Consider the following 16,217-nt stretch of genomic DNA (forward strand, 5'->3'; position numbering starts at 1 on the left):
ATATCAAATGAAATAAGCAACTATGTACAAAGCAAAGCATAAGAACATCGTTCAATAGTCATGTGGCATTTCATAAGTAGTAAAAAAAATCTCTCATCTAGGAAGACAGTAGTCATAGTCAGGTGTGTAGACAAACTATTTCTTGTCATTTCATTAGGCATTTCAGTAAATATCAGAAAGTACGATATGTTTCCAAGTAATCAGCGTGTCGGATTTGCGATGCTTTCTCTAAAGGAATGACAATGGCCAGGATAATGGCCTCCCTTTTTTTTTTCCTGTGCTCTGAAAGGCACGCGCTAATGGCTTTTTCTCCAGGCGTCTGACACAGCTGGGTGCCCACGACGCATTACGTGCAGGTGGTCACTTAATTTTCTTACGGAAATATTTACGACAACAGTTTCCGCTACAGTGGCAGTCTCATATAAAAAATTTCAGAGGTCAAGAATTTGGGTTACAAATCTGTAGAAACAAAATCCTATTGATATAACAGTGTTCAAAACGTTTTCGTCGGCATTGTGATACATTCATGCATTTACACACATTTCATAACTCTTAAAGTACGATTCTTGGTTTCCAACAACCTTTTCCACAAATCAGAGTCCCTAACTTCTACTCATTATTTCTTACCTTATTCGTAGACACCTCTTCAATATTTCATCATCACAGATACGTAGCATAATAAAATAACTCATACAGCATCAGCTTATTGATCATAAACATACCGCAACAGCATAATACACATCGTTGTCGTAAAAATAACATCATATCACCTCAGTCAAATCTCAAAATCGTCGTAGCTTCCTCCAATAATTAAAAAAATTCTCTGCTCATGTCAAAAGTGTCATCTGCCTCAAACGTACTTTAAAAATCATGAATCCATACCAAATATATCATTCAAAGCTCTCATAGTATCACAATGATTCCGAAAAAATATGAACAGTTTACAAAGTACAGACAAAATACAGTTTCATAAGTGTGAAGTTATCCAACTGTGTAATTATGTAAACATCTGTCACTGATATAGTAAAATAAATGTTTGTCTCTCTCAGTTAAATGATCAGATAGCTGTGTAATTTGTGTGTTAGAGAAATATGGTACCGATGTATAAAAGTTGTATAAGCAAATACCATATTAGCTAGGGTTCCTTGTGCTTGCCAAACACATGGTACACAAAGTAGGCATGTACCCCCCTGAGGATTAATGTAATTATACCCTCAGGTGTTACAGATTACAGCAATGGAATGAAATGTATCACGGAAAACTTTCTTTGTAATTCAAAAATCTTTAAAAATAAATGTTTTAAGTACAACATTAATCACTGAAATGCGTGTCCTGCAGTGCTAAATGTGCATCTTGTTGTAAGATAATCTCTGTGGAAGTGTCGTAGTTATCGTCCTCCAAAAGCTAAGTTCTGCAGAAGCCAATGTACTTACCTCATGATAAACAAAAGTGAAATGCTTTGCGTATAGATATCTTAGTTATTACGCTTATTGTTGTGATGAAGAAATTACTGTGCTCTTACGTATTGTTGTGCTACGGAAAAGGCTGTCTCATTGTAGCTATATCACAAAAGTTACTATTAAAACATGTTTTACTTTCCAGAATAATACAGAAAAACTGTGCAGATATAAAACAGATACTCCGCAAAAGCAACAATGTAAATTGTCACACATTAGTAATCGTCGTGATATAAATCGTGTAGCTGTCCCATAAACTAACCACTGTGTCATCTGGTATCTCACAGAAAGTACTTTAAATACAGAATGTATTTTCAGGTAACCAAAATGTTGCATTAAAATCTCATTAGCAGTACTGGTAAATGTTCTAAGTATGTAAGCCTGATAGTCGTTACGTAATCGTGCAACTAACAAGCAAGAATGTACAACTAACAACACTGTGTCGTCTGTTCATTATAACAATGCATTCGTAATTTCTGTTTAAATAAGTTCTCTTGGTTCTTGACTGGATATTTCACTTCAAACATTGTTACATGTTAACAGATTCTAAATCTGACAAAGCATACTAGAAATGTGAAGTGAAAAGTTTTATGGCAAAGACAAAGTTAAAAAGCAGATTATCTTTCAATAAACGGTTTTACATGTGAAATGTGGTATAAACCTTTACTCTTCCTAGTACGCAGAGTTTCAACTTCAACGCAATTATCATGTGGTATACGTCGGATTCTGTAAGGTCCATTGTAAACTAGAAAGAATTTGTGACTCAAGTGTTTCTTCTTATGTGACAATGAATGAGCTTTAATGAGAACTTTCTGATCAATATACAATTTCTTTGCATTTGCTTTACCGTGTAGTTTTCTCCTTTTGTCTGCTGCAGATTTTATATTCTTAAGAACCAAATGTCTTTGTGTCGAAGTTTACGTGTATTTGGGAAAGGTACAAGCTCTCTAATTCTGTTCGGTGGTTCTTCATTCTTTAGTACAAGAGTAGGTGGTAAAGCAGTGGAATCATGAGGCATTTCATTCAGCACATTTTGAAATAAGTGTAAATATCTGTCCCAATGCTGATGCTTTCTATGACAATAAAGTCTGCAAAGCTTATTGATTTCTTTCATAATCCGTTCAGACGGGTTACAATGTGGTGTGTACAATGAAATAAAAACAGGTTTGATTTTGTGGTTGCGAAGCATGCGTGACCAAACAGCAGATCTGAATTGAGGTCCGTTATCTGAAATGACTTTGCTAACGTGTCCAACTTCACGTAAGAAATTTTTAACAAAGGCGTTGGATACAGATCGTCCAGTGGCTTTACGTAACGGAGTGAAAGAAACAAATTTTGAAGTAAGTTCAACAGCGACTAAAACGTACGAAAATCCATTAGATGTTCTGACAAGCGGTCCCAAGAGATCAACAGCAGCAAATTCTTTTAATTTAGAAGGAATAATAGGAAATAACGGAGCACGATGTGAGACAGTAGATGGTTTCGCCTTTTGACAAAGTTTACAAATAGACAAGACTCTTCGAATTCTCTTTTCCATATTGTTAAAATAACAAGTCGTTCGAAGAATATGATAACATTTTCGTGGACCAAAATGTGCGTAGCTGAAATGAATGTACCAAATGAGCTTATTAACAAAATCGTCTGGAATGCAAAGTACCCATAGCTTGTCATCAACAGTGCAGCGTTTGAAGAGTATGTTGTTTCTAACCAGGTAATAATGCCGAATCTGAGTGTATGTCTTTTCATGCCATTTATTTTTGATGTCTTTCCAAATCGGATCTTTATCTTGTTCATGAGCAATGTCCTTTAAAGATGTGGTGATGAAGTTTTCAAAGGCGACTTTCTGAATGTAAAGAATACTGAAATTTTTCTCGAGGTTGCCTTGTGTGTTACTTTTCTCAAGCCCAGCCGGTGCGCGTGACAGCGCGTCCGCAACAATATCCTCCTTGCCGGGAATGTAGACTATTGTAAAGTGGAATTCTTGCAGAAACAATGCCCAACTTTTTAACCTGTCATGATTTAATTTTGAAGACATAAGAAATTGTAATGCGCGATGATCACTGTATACTTTTACGTGCTTACCAGAAAGAAAGAAACGGAATTTGTTAAATGCCCAAACGATAGCTAAAGCTTCTAATTAAGTAACGGAATAATTTTTTTCAGATTTTGTTAGCACTCGGCTAGCAAAAGCAATGGTTTTCTGAACAGTAATGTCATCTTCTATGGCTTCTTGAAATAAATGGGCACCAAGACCGACTTTGGAAGAATCCGTGCTAAGGCAGAAATCTTGTGACAGATCTGGATGAGCTAGTATTGGCGCGTTAAGTAACGCTTCTTTCAAAGAACTGAATTCCAACTGTGCTTGTTCGTCCCAGTTCCAAATAGTATTTTTTCCAGTGAGAGAACAAAGTTTTGGTGTAACTAGAATTTGCATATTCAGAAAACGACGGTAAAAATTTACGAGACCTAGAAAACTGCGGACTTGTTTTTTTGTGGATGGAACTGGAATGGCTCTGATTGCTTCTAACTTTTCAGGATCCGGCTGAATGCCTTCAGAAGAAATAATATGTCCCAAAAACCTCACCTTTGACCTACCGAATTCAGACTTTTCCAAGTTAACTGTAATTCCAGATTCTGCAAAAATACGTAACAAACTGTTGAGGATGCGATTATGTAGTTCCCATGAAGCTTCTGCTATTAGAATATCGTCCACATATAAGGTGATGTGACGTTTTAAGAACTCAGGTAATATGGAATATAGCCCGCGAATGAATGCTGCTGAAGAAATGTTCAAACCAAAGGGAAGTTTCCGAAACTGATAACAAACGCCGAAACAAAGGAAAGCTGTGTATTTTCTACATTCTGGATGAAGTTCGATCTGATAAAAGCTGGATCTGAGATCAATGGAAGACAACACTTTTACACCATTAAAATTTTGAAGAAGTTCATCCAACGTTTGCGGCCTGTCTGTTTCAGGAATAATGATCGTATTGATTTGTCTCGAATCTAAGACAAGCCTGATCGACCCATTTTTCTTCTCAACAACATGTAATGAATTGTTGTATGAGCTTACTGCAGGCTCAATAATGCCCTCGTCGAGCATAGATTGTATTTCTGTTCTAACACGGTCCCTATAATGTGCTGGAATTACATAAGGTCTAACACAAGATTTAGTATGCTCACGAACACGAAATTGGTATTGAAATCCCTTGATTGTTCCTGTTTTGTGAGTAAAAACTGTGGAATGTGCTTGTAAAATCTCAAAAAGGTCCTGCCTATCAGTGTCATTACAATTCTCAATTGTTTGAATTTTATTCTGAATTAACTTATTAGTGTCAAATGCGCCGTCGATATCATCCCTGTCAGTACTTGCAGAATGATTGTTAGCGTCAAGTTGCGTCGAAAATTCCGAACTGTTGTCTAACAGGAGGTAAAGCCGATTAATTTCTTCGTCATGGTTTGAGAGCCAATCTTCAAATTTCAAAGCTACTGACTTACCTTCTTTTTCTAAAGTTATTTCAGCATCGTGAAAGTTTAAGATTGCTTTGTATTCATTCAAAATGTCTACTCCCAGTATAATTTCCGTCGACAATAATGGAACAATAAGAAAGTTCATAGAGAAGCTGTGGCTTTGACAAAAGAATTCTAGGTTGGTTTGTTGGCGTACATCTACACTTTTTCCAAAGATTGCACCTTGTAATTTAATCTTACGTAACGGAAGTGAGGGGCAATCGTTCGATTTGTTGCATTTGCTAAAGGCTGTTTCACTGATTACTGAAATGGGACTGCCAGAGTCAAGTACTGCCGTAAATTTTACGTCATTTACTGTAATGCAAATCACAGGATATGCAACGTTGTTATGTTTTACGTCGTGTTCTTGGAGTAAGATGTCCCTAATATCTTCCATTTTTACGTAATTACTAGCTACGGCAGCTGCGTCGTTAGTGTCATAAGAACGTTTTGTGGCTGCCAGCGGTGTGAGTCATTGCCTATTGTCTCTTTGTTGACGCGCGTCGTTATTGGGATTTGGAGACCTAACTTCTACAAATTCACCGTGACGAGAGGGCCCTGCCCTGTTTAAGTCCCGCCAGTTCTGATGCAATTCAGGTCTGTCGTTACGATCACATCGCCTGTCGTCATGTCGGTAGTTCCTGTAGTTTCTTTCTTGTCGGTTAAGTGGTGGAGAATTTCTCCCTGAATCGTAACTGCACGCTGGACCGTTGCGTCTAAAGTTATTCTGTCTCCCGTAATAATAATTATTTTGGTTCCCATATTGTCTGTTTATCTGATTGTCTCTGTGATAGTCACTACCGCGGAGAGGTGATCTTTCCCTGTAATTATTACTACTCTGCCAATGGTTGTCGTACGGGTGGTGTCTGTTTTGGTCACGATATGTGTTGTGAGAATAGCTTTGTCGTGTCCAGTTATTATTTCTTTCATCGCGGAATTGCGACGGATGTGATCTGTAATTGTTGTGCTCCTGCGTTCCGCGATTGTCAGTGTCAATTTCCAGTTCTTGTAACAGTCCCTGAAATGCTTCAATGTCGTCTTTGCAACGTCCTGCCAAAATAATATGTCGTAAATGTTCAGGCAGTTTGATTAAGCAAATGCGGATGAGTTCTGAGGGGCTGTATGGGTTTGAAAGATACTGATTCTTATGCAACATGTCTTCAAAATATTTCACAAGACTGGAAAATTCAGATTGTTCGAAACGTTTCATCATTATGATGCTATGTTTTACTCGATCTTGTGTGGCTTGAGACCAATATGCTGAGAGGAAGGCATGGTAAAACTCTCCTTCACTGTGGCAATCGTGAATTACCGATCGCATTCTTACAGCTGTTTCATTCTCCAAATAGCCACACATAAATTCTAATCTGTGCTCTAATGACCAGTTGGGAGGAAAACAATGAGAGAATTGATGGAGCCATGCTTGTGGATGAATGTCGTTGCCAGAATTCTTAAATGTTTTGAATTTACGTGTAGTAATGAACAGCTTATAGTCAAAGTCATCATGTCGGCGAGTCGCATATCGGTCATTGTTACGTCGTTTCGGCGGTTCCATTTCAAAATTCGGTGCACCTTGCCAATTTCTTTCATAACTTCCGAAATGCCCTGTGTTATTATTTTGTGGCTGTTCCGTATTTCTGTGTCCCTCTTCCGTATTGGGGCGCGAGTATCCTCTGAAATACGTAATTCTTGTATTACCTGTGTCAGCTGATCTTGTACTTCTCGGATTTCTCTTTTGTACTGTGTATTGATTTGATTTTGATTCTGTTTGAATTTTCTAATTTGTTCATACTCTTCTGTGTCAGTGAAGGCTACAGGTCTTGTGTCATTCAGATCATCATCTACCTTTGTAGATAAGTTAGTGACCTTATCCGAAAGTTCGGCTACTTTCTCCGATAGTGAACACATTTCCTCAGCGTGTTTTTCTGAACCAAGTTTCAGAGTGTCCATTTGTGTTGAAATCGTATCTACTGTGTCCTTTAAGTTTTCTTGAGTTTTTGCAAGTTGCGTAACCGAATCGGTAGATGCAACTGAGTCAATTTTAGCTTGCAAGGTGTTGTGATTTTCATGAACAATGGTTTGCAGTTCTTTTATGGCTGCTTCGTGATTCTGTAATACATTTTCATGCCGCGAAAAAATGGGTTGAAAATGCTCACAAATTTGTGTTTTTATGTCATTACAGCCTTTTTGACATTTCGATTCAATGTTATGTAACTCACTAGTTAAATCTTCACGTGTTTGTTCAAGTGTGGTGTCTAACTTTTGAAGATTTTGTCCCATTGCGTCTAACTGTTGCTGTGTTTGTCTCTGGTGTTGTTCCATTGTGTCTAACTTTTGAAGATTTTGTTCCACTGTGTCTAACTTTTGCTGTGTTTGTCTCTGATTTTGTTCCATTGTGTCTAACTTTTCAAGCTTTTGTCCCATTTGTTGCATTAATTGTAATAACAATGCACTGGTGTCTGAAACATGTTCCTCAGTGCTTTTCGGCAGTGAATTTGCACCGGCAACATTCACATTTTGACAAGCGGAAAATGTGTCTTGACTCATTTTAGAAAACGGTGAGAACCCAAAACCTGAGTCTGTAGTATTTGCAATATTGTGTTCTGTCATTCCCGATTCCTGAGGCGAGCTGTTGCCGACCAATCGATCGATAACGCTTCCCTGTTCACTACCTGTTTCACTGTCTACACCATTGTTTGCCGCCCGCTCCATTTCCCTATGCGCAATTACCAAATTACTACTTTGAACATTAGTTAATTCATTACCCAGTGGTGCTGGCAAGCTACGCTCGTCGTCACTATCATTTCTCAATTTACTTTGGAGCCTAGTGTTACGTTTTTCACACGCCATAATTGTCACAATATTTCACACGATAACACAGAAAAGCACAATTGGAAGTGCAAAAATAGGAGAACACATTAACATAGCACTGAAAATAATATCTAGTTAATTGCAAGCGTAGCTGCGAAATACTTGGTACAAATCTATATGCATGCCACAACTGTTTTACTGTACAACAATGAAAGGCTACAACTACAAAGGGGATTCTCTCTACAATTACGCGCTAGCAATAAACAAAAGCTACACTAAATACACAAACTACAAGAAAAAATCAGAAGATTCCAGTGAGGTATCTTAGGCTAAGGGTCGACATATGAAACGTCCCCTTTCAACAATTTATACATGACTGTGCTTAAACTGACACACAATATTTTGTTAGCGCAACGCAATCTGACTTTCAAAATTCCCTACAAAAGAATGGCCCTGACTAACATTAAACTATACCTTTCACAAATCACTTACCTCACAAAAATCTTCGCTGCTCAAGCTACCGCAATACAGCGAGCGCCACTACTGCCAGCTAAATAAAAGATTCAAACTATGGAAGGCACTAACTACTGATAAGGATAGTTAGCAAATGAAAGATATTAATAGAGAACGAACAATGTATTTACCTTGATATCATCATATATAAATATAGCAGTTCATGACAAATTACAAATCTCCGCCATCTCTCTCCCCACATCCACCACTGCTGGCGGCTCACCTCCAACTGCGCAACGCTACGCGCTGTTCACAGCCAGCTGCCTAACACTACAATGGCGAGTATTACAACAATGCACAGCAGACACAGACTGCCCACAGCACAGCCAGTGATTTTCATACAGAGGTGGCGTTACCAATAAAAAAAACCTAAACAGCCTATTTACAGTATACATGGTGATTTCGTGGCGATGTTTCAAACTTTCAGGGATGATGGAGAAGGGTAAAAGTACAAATCTGAGGTAAGGGACCCTAATCGGGAAACGACCGAATGGAGATATGTAAGCGAAAACCTAGTCAAGTTCCGCCGTAGTCTTAAGCAGCGCTGAAACTAAGGGCATCAACATCCGACCCCTGATTATCTCGTTTCCGAGAGTTCCGGAACCTGTACTGAAAATTGGATAGGGATAAACATAAACATCATTCCTACCTTATTATTGCTCATGAAACTACACACTGCATGTTGTACCACCACACAGCGAGACCTTCAGAGGTGGTGGTCCAGACTGCTGTACAAGCCGCTACCTGTAATACCCAGTAGCACGTCCTCTTGCATTGATGCATGCCTATATTCGTCGTGGCATACTATCCAAAACCACAAGGCACTGTTGGTCCAGATTGTCCCACACCTCAACGGCGATTCGGCGTGGATCCCTCAGAGTGATTGATGGGTCACGTCGTCCATTAATAGGCCTTTTCAATCTATCCCAGGCATGTTTGATGGGGTTCATGTCTGGAGGACATACTGGCCACTCTTGTCGAGGATTGTTGTTATCCTGAAGGAAGTCATTCACAAGATGTACATGATGGGGCCGCGAATTGTCGTTCATGAAGAAGAATGCCTCTTCAATGTGCTTCCGATATGGTTGCATTATCGGTCGGTGGACGGCATTCACGTATCTTACAGCCGTTACGGCTCCTTCCATGACTACCAGCGTCATAGGTCGGCCTCAAATAATGCCACCGTAAAACAGCAGGGAATCTCCACCTTGCTGCACTCGCTGTACAGTGTGTCTAAGGCGTTCAGCCTGATCGGGTTGTCTCCAAACACGTCTCCGACGATTGCCTGGTTGAAATCACTGGTGAAGACCGTGTGCAGCCAAACCTGAGTGGTCCTTCGACATTTTGTTGGGCCCAATTGTACCGCGCTGCATGGACGTCGGGAGTGAAGTTGCGCATCATGCACCCTATTGCGCACAGTTTTTGTCGTAACACGACTTCCTGTGACTTCACGAAAAGTATTATTCAACATGGTGGCGTTGCTGTCAGGGTTCCTCCGAGCCATAATCCGTAGGTGGCGGTCATCCACTACATCAGTAGCCCTTGAGCGGCCTGAGCGAGGCATGTCATCGACAGTTTCAGTCTCTCTGTATCTCCTCCATGTCCGAACAACATCGCTTTGGTTCACTCCGAGACGCCTTGACACTTCCTTTGTTGACAGCCCTCCCTGGCATAAAGTAACAATGCAGACGCGATCGAACCGTGGTATTGACCGTCTAGGCGTGGTTGAACTACAGACAACACGAACCGTGTACCTCCTTCCTGGAGGAATGATTGGAACTGATCGGCTGTCGGACCCCTTCCGTCTAATAGGCGCTGCTCATGCATGGTTGTTTACTTCTCTGGGTAGGTTTAGTGACATCTCTGAACAGTCAAAGGGACTGTCTCTGATACAATATCCACAGTCAACGTCTATCATCAGGAGTTCTGGGAACCGGAGTGACGGAAAACCTTTTTTGATTTGTGTATATTTTGTGTAGCGAGCTGCCAGAAGCCACCGGTACCTTACACAGAGATGACAATAGTCATTGGATACCTCCTAATATCGTGTTAGACCTCCTTTTGCCCGCTGTAGGGCAGCAACTCGATGTTGCATGGACTCAACATGTCTTTCGAAGTTCCTTGCAGAAATATTGAGCCATCATCCCTCTTTAGCCGTCCGTAATTAATGAAGTTTTGCCGATGCAGGACTTTGTGCACGAACTGACCTCACGATTGTGTACCATAAAGGGTTGATGGGTTGACGAAATCATTCGCTCGAACTGTCCACAGTGTTCTTCAAACCAATCGCGAACAATTGTGACCCGGTGACATGGCATTCCATGAATTGTTTGCAAATGGTCTCCACGTAAGCGAACATAACCACTCCCAGTCAACGACCGGCTCAGCAGGACCAGTGGGCCTAGGCTGTTTCATGTAAAATCAGCCCACATCATTATGGGGCCTCCATCAGCATTCACAGTGCCATAGGTCCACGTCTCTGTGGGAGCCTGCGCCATACTCGAACCCTAACATCAGCTATCACCAACTGAAATCGGACTCATTTTACCCGGCCACAGTTTTCCAGTAGTCTACGGTCCAATCGATGTTGTCACGACCCCAAGAGAGCCGCTGAAGGCGACGTCGTGGTGTCAGCAAAGGCACTCGCGGTGGTTGTCTGCTCCTACACGTCATTAACGCCATATTTCGCCGCACTGTCCTAGTGGATACTTTCCGCATTGATTTCTGCGGTTATGTAGCGCAATGTTGCTTGCCTGTTAGCAGTAACATTCCTAAGTGAATTTCACTCCTCTCTGTCGCTAAGCGAAGACCGTTTGCCGCTATGCTGTCAGCGTTGGGAGGTAACGCCTGAAACTTGATATTCTCGGAACGCTCTTGATACTGTGGATCTCGGAATATTAAATTTCCTAATGATTTCCGAAACTGAATGTTCCATGAGTCTAGCTCCAACGACCATTCGGCGTTCAAAGTCTGTTAATTTCTGGCGTGCGGCCATAATCATGTCGGGAACCTTTTTACATGAATCACCTGAGTATATATGACAGCTCCGCCAATGCACAGCCCTTTTATACCTTGTGAACGATTACTATCTGTATACTCGGATATCACTGTCCTCAGCGTATACATACAGGGTGTCCCATTTATCTTGACCACCCTAAATAACAGTTTGTCCAGATGCAAATTACAAAATTTTTCAAGCAAATGTTCTTTAGCCGTCGCGGGAGGGGGGGGGGGGGGAGGGACAGGGACATCAATCAGAATTATTATTGCCTTCGTTCTAGCTTTGTTTTTTACAAAGATATGAACAGCGGTATGACTTTTCTAAATAGCACTCTCTATTTTGTATTCGGTAATTCATTTCCTCTCCTAAAGACATATTCAAAATTGTATCACAGTGTACCAATCACTGAAACGCAACGTTATTAATTGCATAATACGACGTTGACGTTGACGCTCCCAGCGCTTAGTGCAGGTACTCGGTGAAACTGAACACAACCACGTGCTGACGTTGACAAAGGACAAATGTAAACATAAGTAGAATGCACACCCGTCTTTCCGACAACCTTCGTCAGTTGAAGAGGTGTGTGAGTAGAATGTAAACCAAGGAAGAAAATATAGAAATGCTGTCATCTATGGGAACGTAAGTTAGCAGAACGGTATTTGCAATATTGTTTTCTTGTGTACGGGTACGTTTAGTACAGTAGTTTAGTCCTTTTAAATACTGTTGTGTAGTGTAGGCATCCTCCTCTTCGGGATGGAGTGCTGCTAAGAACCAGAATGCTTATGTGGTATGAACACGATGGATGTCCAGCACATAATACCTTGCGTGCACGTCGTATTCTGTCCTTCCTACAAACTGCATCGACATAACGTTTCTTTTATTGTTGTTGTTATTGAAGGTAGACGAAATGCTACGCAGGCAGCGGAACGGTACAGAGAGCGATATCCTGACAACAACCCAACTTACCGACGGATGTTATCTCGTCTTCTTGCGACTCTTCAGGAAACGGGAAGTTAAAACCCACGACAAAGCAATCCTCGTAGCACTCGCACAGACGAAACTGCCGAAGTTACTGTTCTCGCTTCTGTTGCTATGAATCCACATGTGAGCACACCACAACTTGAACACAAAATGCCAGCCGGAGTGGCCGAGCGATTCTAGGCGCTTCAGTCTGGAACCGCGCCACCGCTATGGTCGCAGGTTCGAATCCTGCCTCGGGCATGGATGTGTGTGATGTCCTTAGGTTAGTTTGAACCATTTTTGAACACGAAATTGGCATTCCTAAAACCAGTGTACTTCATATTCTTACATGTCACCTGTTCCATCCTTACCATGTACACCTACATCAAAAATTGCATGGGAATGACTTCCAGAATCGTGTACTGTTCTGTCAGCGGGCACAGCAGCAAATCCTCGCCAACCTGACGTTCTTGTCCAATGTTCTATTTACCGATGAATGTTCGTTCTCAAACAAAGGACAGGTAAATACAAGGAACATGCATTGTTAGTCCAGCGACAACCCACGATGGCTTAGACAAGGGGAACATCAGCATCAATGGAGAGTTAAAGTCTGATGTGGGATACTTGGTACTACAAATTCTCGCCCTTATTTCATCAATGGTAGTCTAAACGACACAGCATATGATATCTTCCTCAGACGAATTCTTCCTCCTCTTCGGGATGGAGTGCTGCTAAGAACCAGAATGCTTATGTGGTATGAACACGATGGATGTCCAGCACATAATACCTTGCGTGCACGTCGTATTCTGAACTGAAGGTATCCTGCCAGGTGGAGTGGTCGAGCAGGAACATATACTTGGCCTGGTAGGCCCATTGATTAAAATCATCTGCGTTTTTTTCATTGGGGATGCATTAAAGATGTTGTCTATTGCTGTATTCCACTAACTCCAGAGGAACGTATCCTGCTTGCTTGTAATTCTCTTCAGCGGGCAACACTGGAAGAAGTAAATAATTCTTTCATTCAATGAGTGCACCTGTGTGTCGGTGTCCAGGGTCACCACTTTGAGCATCTGTGAATGTTCTACTCCTGGGTAATGGTACGCAATTTTCTGTTATGTGTTTACTTGGTTTTCATTTGTTTTCTGACAACTCCATCAAATGGACGAGTTTGTCATCCCGGGGTCAAAGTGAGTGTTATGTAATGTAGTTAATAACGTTGTGTTTCAGTGAATGGTCCACTGTGATACATTTTTGAATAGGTCTTTAGGAGAGGCAATGAATTACAGAGTAAAAAACGCAGGGTGCCATTTAAAAAGGTCATACCGCTGCTCATATCTTTCTAAAATAGGAAGCTACAACGAAGACAATCATGCTGATTGTAGTTACGCCAAGAAAAAAGGAATAAAACTGAGATAGCGTTAATACTTTCATCCTTCTTTACCTCTTCTGCATTTCTGCAGATGGCGTGTCACTGGGCACATTTTTACTGTGCATGCAGTACACGTGAGGTGCCTAGTTGTTTCCTCTGCCCTGTGTGGAATACATAAGTTCTTGTACACTTCACTAACCTGCTGTCTTCATGATGATGATGTCCCCAGCGCAGAAAACAGCAAGCAGGTCGTGGATTCTTTTTCTTGAGGCAGAAATTAGCTTCGCTAGGAACTGCTGCTACGAATAAACTATAACTCATTTGGAATGCCACTCGCGTTTTTATTGATATAGACACGAGAAACTATTCTTGATCTCAACGTATTGAACATATCTCTCCACAGTTATTATATCTGGCTAAAATAACATGAATTACATCCTGCCACAGACAGCATGTCTGTCTACTGGAACGGTCAGAACTGGAGAGCCGGACTGCCCGAGACACTTCGCGCGCCAAGCCAGCAAGGCGTGACCCGAACGGTACCGAAGTGCATCGGCAGTAATATCATCAGTCTTTTGCTTTAGTAATACTTTGATTTTAATAATTTTCAAATGACTGTTTGATAGCTGGCTGTTGAGCGATGTTTATTTTAAAAAATGAAGTAATTTGGATGACAGGTTTAATTAATAATAGCAACTAAAGTTTAACGTTTTGGCGCCCTACCGCCGAACACAGCAGCCTATCACAGAGCAGCAGTATCACGCAGGCGGTCTTTCTCACGGGAATGGTACCGAATCTAATATCTGTCACCGGTACCCCATCCCACATTGCCTCATCTCTATGCTTCTTGCATCTCCACTGCCCTGGGAATAGCTTCGTGGAGCCTAATATGATGGCTGAATAAGCCAGAAATACTGCAATGTCCCTCTGATGGATAAAGAACATTTTGTTGAATCATTTTGCAGTTTACTTCTGGACAAATAGTTATTTAGGGTGGTCAAGATAAATGGGACACCCTGTATATAGGATGTATCAAAAAGGATTTCGCAAACTTACATTGCTGAGAGTACACGATAACAGAAGCACAAATATCAAGTAAACATGGGCCTTAAAACGCATACCTTAAAAGCTATGTGATATTCGTGATTTTCAATATTGTGAAAGAAATCTCTTCTACTGCAAGCAGTTTGCTTTCCATATTTTGGGATGTATGGATAAAAATAAGAAAAAATATCCAGTAAACATGTGCTCTAAAATGCATACCTTAGAATTTACGAGCACATGTTCATTAGAAGAGTTGTGTTCCAAGGTACAAAAGATGAACAGGTGCTCATAGCTCTTCAGGCATGCGTTTTGGAGCCCACGTTTACTTGATATCTCGCCCTCATCCGCTTACGCTTGAGTCCCTGAGATGAGTGGCGGTGGCAACCAGCCGGCAGACTGAGTAGCCCACCACCCTGCAAGGGTGCTGGTATCGGTGAGGGCCTCGCTCGGCAGATAATCCCGTGGCCACGAGCCGCGGATCGGGTCGGGCCGTTAATCAGCGCTTTGTGCTCCTCGGCTGGGCTGCCGCCGTGCCGGCTCTGAGGGCCGCTCCTCGGCAGCCAGGCGGGGGCGCCATCCCAGCCCTGTTGCGCTCCAATAATGGGTTCACTATCTACACCTCGCATACGCCATCATATCCTAATGTGTCTGGAATTAGCAAAGGATTATGAGCACGCACCGCATGCAGTTCGAACTACCTATTCTACTGATTCAGATAATAATGTACTCCATCAGTAACGTTTCAAGTGTGGCACAACGTCTTTCATGAATATACCCCCAATGTAAACAACTTCTGTCTTTGCTTTATAGCGTTTCTGCTTGCTATTAGTGCATATAGAACACATGATTTTGATTTAAAATCATTTTATCCGGTGTGTAAGAGGAAATGACGTGTAAGAGGAATAGCTCCGAGAATTTGTGACTCAGAGTAATGAAACAGTTCAAACTAACATTTTACACTGAAGTGAGAACACATCTGGAATTGCGATACGCACATATACAGATCGCTGTAGTATCGCATACGCGAGGTATAAAATGGCAGTGCTTGATGGAGCAGTCATTTGTGCTGAGGTAATGTAGGTGATAAGGTTTCAGATATTATTTTGGCGGCACAACGGGAGTTAAGTCTTTGACCACGGAATGGTAGTTGCTGCTAGGCGCATGGGACATTTCATTTTGGAAATCGTTAAGGAATTCGATATTCCGAGGACCAAAGTGGCAACAGTATGCCGACAATAGCAAATTTCAAGCACTACGTCTCACCACGGACAGCGCTGTGGCCGATGGCCTTTACTTAACGACCGAGAGCAGCGTCATTTGCATTGACTTGTCAGTGCTAGCCGGCCGGGGTAGCCGAGCTGTTCTAGGCGCTACAGTCTGGAACCACGTGACCGCTAAGTCGCGGGTTCGAATCCTGCCTCGGGCATGGATATGTGTGATGTCCTTAGGTTAGTTAGGTTTAAGTAGTTCTAAGTTCTAGGGGACTGGTGACCTCAGATGTTAAATGCCATAGTGCTCAGAGCCATTTGAACCATTTTTTGTCAATGATAAC

This window comes from Schistocerca serialis, chromosome 4 (genome assembly GCF_023864345.2).
Source record: "Schistocerca serialis cubense isolate TAMUIC-IGC-003099 chromosome 4, iqSchSeri2.2, whole genome shotgun sequence".
NCBI lineage: Eukaryota > Metazoa > Arthropoda > Insecta > Orthoptera > Acrididae > Schistocerca > Schistocerca serialis.